Source organism: Puntigrus tetrazona, chromosome 21 (genome assembly GCF_018831695.1).
Source record: "Puntigrus tetrazona isolate hp1 chromosome 21, ASM1883169v1, whole genome shotgun sequence".
Lineage (NCBI taxonomy): Eukaryota > Metazoa > Chordata > Actinopteri > Cypriniformes > Cyprinidae > Puntigrus > Puntigrus tetrazona.
In genome coordinates, this window is record NC_056719.1 from 13087004 (window position 1) to 13095259 (window position 8256).

At 43.9% G+C, this 8256-nt stretch overlaps 1 pseudogene; it reads right to left on the reverse strand.

The window, feature by feature from the left end:
- Window positions 1–384: 384 nt before the first annotated feature.
- LOC122326771 lies at window positions 385–5693 on the reverse strand (annotated as a pseudogene).
- Window positions 5694–8256: the final 2563 nt, after the last annotated feature.

Sequence of the window (8256 nt, forward strand, 5' to 3'; positions counted from 1 at the left end):
TTTTACCCCATGCTGTTTGCAGTCCCTATGTATCATGATCGATTATATAGTGAATCAGATTTGGCCATAGGGCTTTTTGCTAGCATATTTTTAGTATAACCTGGTTTGGTCATCCAGAACACATCATGCCATGTGTGGCACCATGGTCCATTTGGCCTTTTTTCAGTGCTAGGCCAGAAACATCCATACACATCATATCCTCTCCAGGCCATTCCTCCTCCCTCACAGTGAATCACCTGGCATAAGTCAAATTCCCACAGGCCATCTTTTCCTTTTTCCCTTACCAGAGTTAGTTTTGCTTCTCCCCCCACCCCTTATGACATCTCTTTTGTGTCTGCCTTGAGTCCCTCCTCTCTTGTTCCATTCCACAGTATCAACGTTATTATTACTACAACAATTCCCACCCCCCAACATGTGACCACCTTGTTAACATTATCCCTCATGATTTAGCACCAGAATTATTATCTCCTTTTTGTTTGTCTCCCTCCTCGGGTTGGTCTGTTGCTGTTTCCCCGTCTTCCGTCTCTTCTCCCTCTTCTCCCTCTCTCTGACCTTCTCGAAGGTCAGCTCGAACTGTTGTCAGAGACCTGCTAGGGGCAGAACAGAAACAGCAAGCAGACAAGTGAAACCATGTGTTACCTTTTCCAGCCAACTGTACGCAGTGCGAGGTTCGCGCAGTTATTTTCATGGGCTCTGACCACCTGGGGGCAGACCATTTTCGTTTCATTTGTTTCAGCCTCACCCACTGCTCGTCAGGTCCTCTTTTCGTGTCCAATTCCTGTTTCTCTATTTCAGGCCAAAACTTCTGTGGGGAAAATGTGTTAATAACAGCTCTTACTTTTTGTTGGTAGGCCTTAGGTGTATCAGTGTACCCATCCCCAGGCATTGGGGCCCAGGGGCCAGGAAATTGGCGTCCAGTGGTTAATTCAAAAGGAGTAAATCCAGTGGTTCTGTTTATTGAACATCTCACAGACATTAAAGCTATTGGTAATGCTTCTACCCAATTCAGAGAAGTGCTTGCACATATTTTGGCTATTTTGTTTTTTAGTGTCAGGTTCAGTCGTTCAACTTTACCTTGGCTTTGAGGATGGTAGACTGCTCCAAATGAGTGCTTCAGTCCTAGAGCTGATTCTACTTGGTTCAGATGCTCATTTTTAAAGTGTGTACCATTGTCTGACCTTATGACTTTGGGGAATCCATGTGTAGGTATGTAGTGATTGATGAGGCATTTTATCACTGACATTGCATCCTCCCTGACACATGGGTAGGCTTCTGGCCATCCTGTGAAAGTATCCACCATGACCAGTAAGTATCTCTTTTTGTGGACAGGATTTATCATGTCTGTGAAGTCAATCACAGTCATGTACCCAGGGCCTCTATCCGTGGGAAAATGGCCAGGCAACGGATGTGTGGTTGGCTTGACATTATACTCACTGCAGGTCTGACATTCAGCAATAGTGTTACTAATCATGTGTGGAAGAAATGGATGCCACCACCCTTTTAACCTTTTGGTCATATCTTTTGAATTACTATGTGCTAGTGAGTGGGCCTCTGCTAACACTGAGACAGCTACTCTTGCTGGCAACACAGGGCTTCCTTCTGGACCTCTCCACAGTCCCGAGGCTGTTTTTGTTCCCCTTTTTGTAACCAGGTAGTTTGTTCTTCTGGTGAGGATGCAGCTTGCTCTCTAATTATGAACTGTTCTGTTAAGGCTGGGTCTAAATTCAACACCTCATCTTGTGCTCTGACCATCATCTGTAATGGCACGTAGCCAGCGGCCTGCTTTGCTGCTTTGTCTGCAGCTGCATTTCCTACAGATACAAAATCTCTGCCATTAGTGTGTGCTGAGCACTTTACTATGGCCACCTCCTTTGGTAGTACTATAGCTTCTAGCAGTTGAGATGCTTCTTCTGCATGTTTGATTGGTTTCCCTGTTGATGTCACAAATCCCACTTTGGCCCATCCTTGCAGCTCAACTGTAGCTGCCCCTACTGCATAGGCAGAATCTGAATATATGTTCACCCTTTTACCACTTCCCTTTTGCAATGCTGATGTTAAAGCTAATAATTCAGCTCTTTGAGCCGATGGTTTAGTTGACAATTTCTGTTGGACTGTTACTGTCAGGTCATCTCCCTCCCCTACACTGGACACCACTGCATACCCAGCAGAAAGAGTACCCTTATCATTTCTGAAACAACATCCATCACAAAACAATGTCACGTCTGGTGATGACAGTGGCCTGCTACTCATACCCTCCCTGATCTTGCTGTCTTTTTCTACCCTTTCCTCACACATGTGGGGCTCTCCATCCACCACTAATTCTGCCATATTTATGCCTTTGTGTTCATGTACAATGTTTGGTGCAGTCAATACTTTTATCAATTTGTTTTGCCTTTGTGCAGAGAATGTGAACGAGGAGGAGGTAATGAATGCTACCAGTGAGTGGTTTGATAGAATTATCAATTGGTGTCCCATTACCACATGATTGGTTTTTTCTATCATTTTAGCTACGCCATGGCGAATTGAGCACAAGGGGCTTGTTTCTGTTCAACCACGTCCAATGGAGCACTCACATAACTCAACACTCGTCTTTGTTGAAACTGTTTCTGGTACAGCACACCACTCACAGTTTTGCCCGTGGTTGTCACATCTAAATTGAAAGGTTGGCCATAGTCTGGGGTTTGTAGAGCAGCAGCCTTTGCCATGTCCCCTTTAGGGTAATGAAGGCCTGTTCAGCCTCTGTTGTCCAATTCAATTCACCCTTACTGTTTTTCATTCCAATTTCCTTCACTAAAATTCTCATAAAAGCTGTTCTTTCAGTGTAATTCACAATATACTGTCTGCTGTAACCTATTAGGCCCAGAAAAGACAACATATCTTTCACATTTTTGGGTTTTGGGTGGTTTAGTATGGCTTGTTTGGTGTCATTTGTCATAGAGGTTCCCTGTCGACCCACTAATCGCCCTAGAAAAGTGACCTCTGGCCTGCAGATTTGCAACTTTTGTTTGCTTGCCTTCAACCCTACCTCAGCCAGAAGTGACAGCACCCTCTCTGTGTCTGTCAGACATGTGGCAGCAGATGTACATGCAATGAGCAAATCATCCACATATTGAACCACAATTGTGTTGGTATCGACTGTTAGATTGTCCAGCAGCTTTCTTAGCTCTTGGTTGAAAATGCCAGGGCTCAAAATGAAGCCTTGTGGTAATCTTGTGTAAGTGTACTTCCGGCCGTTGTATGTGAAGGCAAACACGTCCCTACTCTTCTCTGCTAAAGGTATACAGAAAAATGCATTTGCCAGATCTATACAGGAGAAGTCGGTGTGTTCTGTGGTCAATCTGGTTAAAATGGTGTAAGGATTTGGAGTGGGCAGTGGTGTTGTCAGAACCCTCTCATTTATTTTTCTCAGGTCATGGACCATTCTATATTTCCCTGTGGAGTGTTTAATGACAGGCAGTATTGGGGTGTTCCATTCAGATGTGCTCTCACACAGCACTCCCTTGTTCAATAGACTCTGAATGGTGGGGGCAATACCAGTCATGGCCTCACAATTATTTCTATACTGTCTCTCCTTTACCACTGTTGTTTTGTCTATTTCAAAAGACACTGGCTGAATATCACAATAACCCACATCCTCACTTCCTGTTGACCATAACTTTTCTGGTAGGTTGGCTAACATCTCTTCTGCCCCTGGCCCATCCATTACAGCATTAGTCTTTTCTCTGTTTGACCTTCTCTTCTCGTACCTACCCTCACATATTTCCTCTATGTGTAGTCTGTGACCTCCTGTCATGTGCGACCTTTCCCAACCCTGTCTCTCATCTTCCCAATCTGCTGCCTGTTTTAGTCTTTTTACCATGGGGCCTAAGGCCTTGGCTCCATGGTGTTTACTGATCATTAAGGAAATGTGTGGTACAGAGACAGTTTTCATTTCAAACCAGTCATATTGTTCCTTACTTAACCTTACTTCCACAGCTACCCCTTCCTTTCCAATGTATATGACTGAGCCTTTCAGGTTGGTATGTCTTTGATCTACATATTGGCTAAACTCTGTTGCATAAACCTCATCATTACTTTTGTCATAGTATAAAGTACAGTGTAATGGGTCAGAAACTGGCAGGAAGTGTCTCAACAGGTCTAGTCTCTGGTTTATCAGCTGCCTAAAGTTGGTTTGTTCTGGATGCAGCACTCTGACCCAATAAATGTCCACTCCCACTCTTCCTGTTGTAGTTAATACCCATTGACCAGCTGCATGCACTAGACCACCCTTAATGGAACAGTTTTGTGTTTTTCCATTTGGAAAAGTTAAAATTATGCCCTCTGGGCTACACAGAATTTTCACCCCCAATTTTACTAACAGGTCTCGTCCGAGCAGAGCAGAGGGCACACTGGCAGAGCATAGGAAAGGGTGCATGACCTTTTGACCTGCTACTTCTACAGACAGAGGTTTGGATATTGGCCAGGCTACAATTTCCCCAGAGAACCCTTTGACTTCCTGTACTTCACAGGATAGTGCGTCCTTTCTCAACCATTCCAGCCTTATGGTAGAGAAGGAGGCCCCAGTGTCCACTAAGGCCTTTACTGGCTGTCTGTTGACCAGTATAGTTAGGTAGGGCTCAGCCTCAGCCCCCTTACAGGTTCTCTGTGGGTCTCGTCAATAATCCGCCTGGTCTGCCTGGCCCCAGACTGGGCTTTGTCTGGGCACCTGTTGGTTGGTAGACCACGGGACATTTCTGGGGACACCTCTTCCTCTTCCTGAGGCCCTCCTCTGACAGGAGCCCGTCCCCGTGCAGGAGGTTGTCCCGTCTATTCAGTGGGCAGTCTTTTCTCCAGTGATCACCTGCTCCGCACAGATAACACCCTGCTCTCTCCCGGTCTCCCGTAATTCCCCCTATAATTTTGGTTTTCCCACCCATTTCCATAAGGTGGCCAGTCCGGCAGCGGGTCATATGGATAATCATATGGGCCCTGAGGCTGATAGTTTGCTGCCCCTTGTGACACTTCCTGTCCCTTCATCCCTGATTCATTACAGGCATTTGCAGAGCTCCTCTCTAGGCTTCTTTTTTATTCTTTTCTTTTTCTGCCTCTATTTGCAATTTTAGTAGCTGTGTTTTCAGTTTTTCTACCTCAGAATCCTCCCTTTCTTGTTTTTCCATGGCTTTGTCTACATAGTAAATGAAATACCTGGCCCATGTCTCTCCACTACCCCCACACATTTCTGGACTGTTTTCTACTTGTTGTTTTGCTTTTTCTGGAACTCCCTTCACTACTGCCTGCCTGTAAAACTCTTTACAGATGTCACTGCAATCTGGGTGCTGCCCTGTCCTTTCTTCCCATTCAGCTTCTGTCCTATGCAGATATGCTGATGCAGATTCTTCTGCTCCTATCTTAAATTTTATAGATTGATAAGTCATTTTTGGTGTTGGATATAGGTTTGTAAGAGCCCTGCTTATTTGGGTAATTACTTTGGACAGTGGTTTCTCATTGGCCATGTCCTCTATTCTAGCTTCATCCTCTAAAGTAGTCATCTGGGTTCTGGTAAGCAGATGTCCCATTAGGGCCCTAAAGTCCCCTATTGCTAGTTCATTACCATGGGTTAATGTGGTGAGTTTATTTAACCATCTCATTCCTCCCTTAGTTAGATCTGGCAATTTCTGCAGTACTGCATTCATGTCTGCATTTCCCCATGGTCTATACTCTGGATTCTGTTGTCCTCCTATCCTGTACAGTGGATACTGGGTTGGGTATGTTGTTCTAACCCCATGTCTTTCTTTAAATTTAAGGCTTGTAATAAGGTTGCTCCTGAGGCACCTCCTTCTCCTTTGTGTGGGCTGGTAGCTGTACCAGCCCTCTGTTGGGCCTGTGCCGCCTGTTTAGAACCCCAGTCTATGTCCAGCTCATATCCAGTGATTGTTACACTATCCTTTTCTTCCCCCTGACCTTTAGCTAGGCTTAGCCCTTTCATTGAATCTTCCCTACATTCTTCTCTGATTTCCCTTTCCCTTCTTTGAGTTCTGTCCTCAGCATTCTGACATTTTCCTCCTCATGTATACTTTCTCCTCCATACAGACTACCTACTCTGCTTCCACATGCTGCCTCCTCCTTATCCACACCCGTCAGTCTCTTCCTTTCTCCAGTCAGCTGCCCTCACGTGTCGCTCTAATTCCACTACTTCCTGAGTTCTCTGAAGTATTTCTCTGTCTAAACTACTGTTAATGATTGAACTCATGGGTTGTTTTGTCAGTTCTTCATTTATTAGCTCTCTTACTCTTTTTCTTCTTCTAACCTAGCCTCCTCACTTTGTTCTACCTCAACTGTTCCTCCTGTCAGAACAAACCTTCCATTTTTATTTGCCTGTTTGGTTGTCGTGGACACTTCTCCTGCCACAACATGCATCACAGGCAGCATTAAAGGAGCGGAAGGGACTTTTCTGCATAAGGGGGTGGCCTAGGTTTTTCTTCTTCTGATTGTTTCTCATTAATAGCTGCAATTTTTACCCTGCAGACCATGACACTTTTTATTCTGCTCCATATTCTAGTCTGATAGGCCTTTTCTTTCACCTCTTTTCTAATTTCCCTTTAGTAAAAAATGTTGCAGCTTGCCTGTTCCCGCACCGCCATTTTATGCTCTTTGTCTGCTCTTTCTTCTTCTCTCATTATGGCCTTTAATAGTTCCCCTTTGTTCTCAGTGGAATTGTCCCACCCATTAATACACTCTAATTGCTTCCATGCCTTTTCTAATTCTCTTGTCACCCTTGGTTTTTCTTTAATTTCAGCCTGTGCCAACATTTGTCTACTCAATTTATCCCATACTTCCTTATAGGTAGTCATTTTATCAGTTTATTTTTTACCCTAGTCCAATTACACTTCTCACAATTTGGATTATTACCAAACAGTCTGCACCATCAGGTTATTGGGGTGTTTGTATGTCTAACTTTTCTATGCTTCCCTATGGGTACTAATTGGCTTTTTTATTATATAATCTAACACCACCTATTTTCCCAGGATTAATGTCCTTAATACAGAAACCACTGTGTGTGTACTGCTTCTTTCACTCTTGTTTTATTTTTGTCATTCAGTGTCCCAATCTCTTGGGCTCATACATTCAGCTTTCTCCGCACTTGAGGCCAAACCCTCGCGTCCGTTCCTACCGGGTCACACTTAAGTGACGGTCCAGAGAGGTGCGCGACAATTTGGTCTCAAAATACTCGAGATCAGCTTATCTCATTCACACACACACTCAGGTACACACACAGATCGATATAACACCACACTTCACAATATTTCTTATACCTTTTTGTACCACGCCGGGTTTTACAAACTGTATTTTACCACGCCGGGTTTCACAAACTGCAACTTACCACGCCGGGTTTCACAAACTGTAGAGTACCACGCCGGGTTTCACGAACTGTAAGTTACCACGCCGGGTTTCACGAAATCACCCTTTTAGTGAATTTCAACCTTGCCAGGACATTAATTTTACAGCTCAACCATGCCAGGAAATTAATACTACAGTTCAACCTTGCCAGGAAATTACTTTTTGCAGTTCAACCTTGTCAGGAAATTACTTATACAGTTCAACCTTTCTAAAAGGACATTACCATTTTTCTATTCATTTTGACTGCATTTACTTCTTTAAATCCTTTGAATTCGTCAATTATTCTGATTTCAATATACAGAAAACCACTGGTGCCTCCACCACCTCAACCAGATAATTTAGAGTAATCAATCCTGCAGTTCTTTTATGAAAAAGGTGACTGCTTACCTGTCTTGTTGTTCAGCTGATGGTTGAAGCAGAGAATTCCCAGCAGAGACCTCGTCTCAGACAGATCCGGGTGCCCCCTCCAAATTGTTGGGAAAAATCTTCGTTGTTTCCCTCCCAGGTTCAGGTCTGTCAATGATGAGACTTACTCTTAAATTTAAAATCTTAATAAGTTTAATAAAGTCAGAATAATTGAGACTGAGCTCAGGATACAGAACAACAGCATCAAGGCATGCAGGGCAGTCCTGTATGCTCACACTACATTTCACACAATATTTATATTCTTGTGCTTGGGTCTTCCTCCCATTCAGGGTGTCCTTCACAGAACCAGGTGCAGTTGTTTCTTCTCGACCAGTAGATGAGCTCAGCAGTCTCCATATCTTGTTTCTGTAGATAAGACATTTTGTACAGCACATACACACATAATATCAAAATGGAAAAACACATAATATCAAATGGAAAAACACAGAGCCTTTATGAGGCCTGGGCACAGTG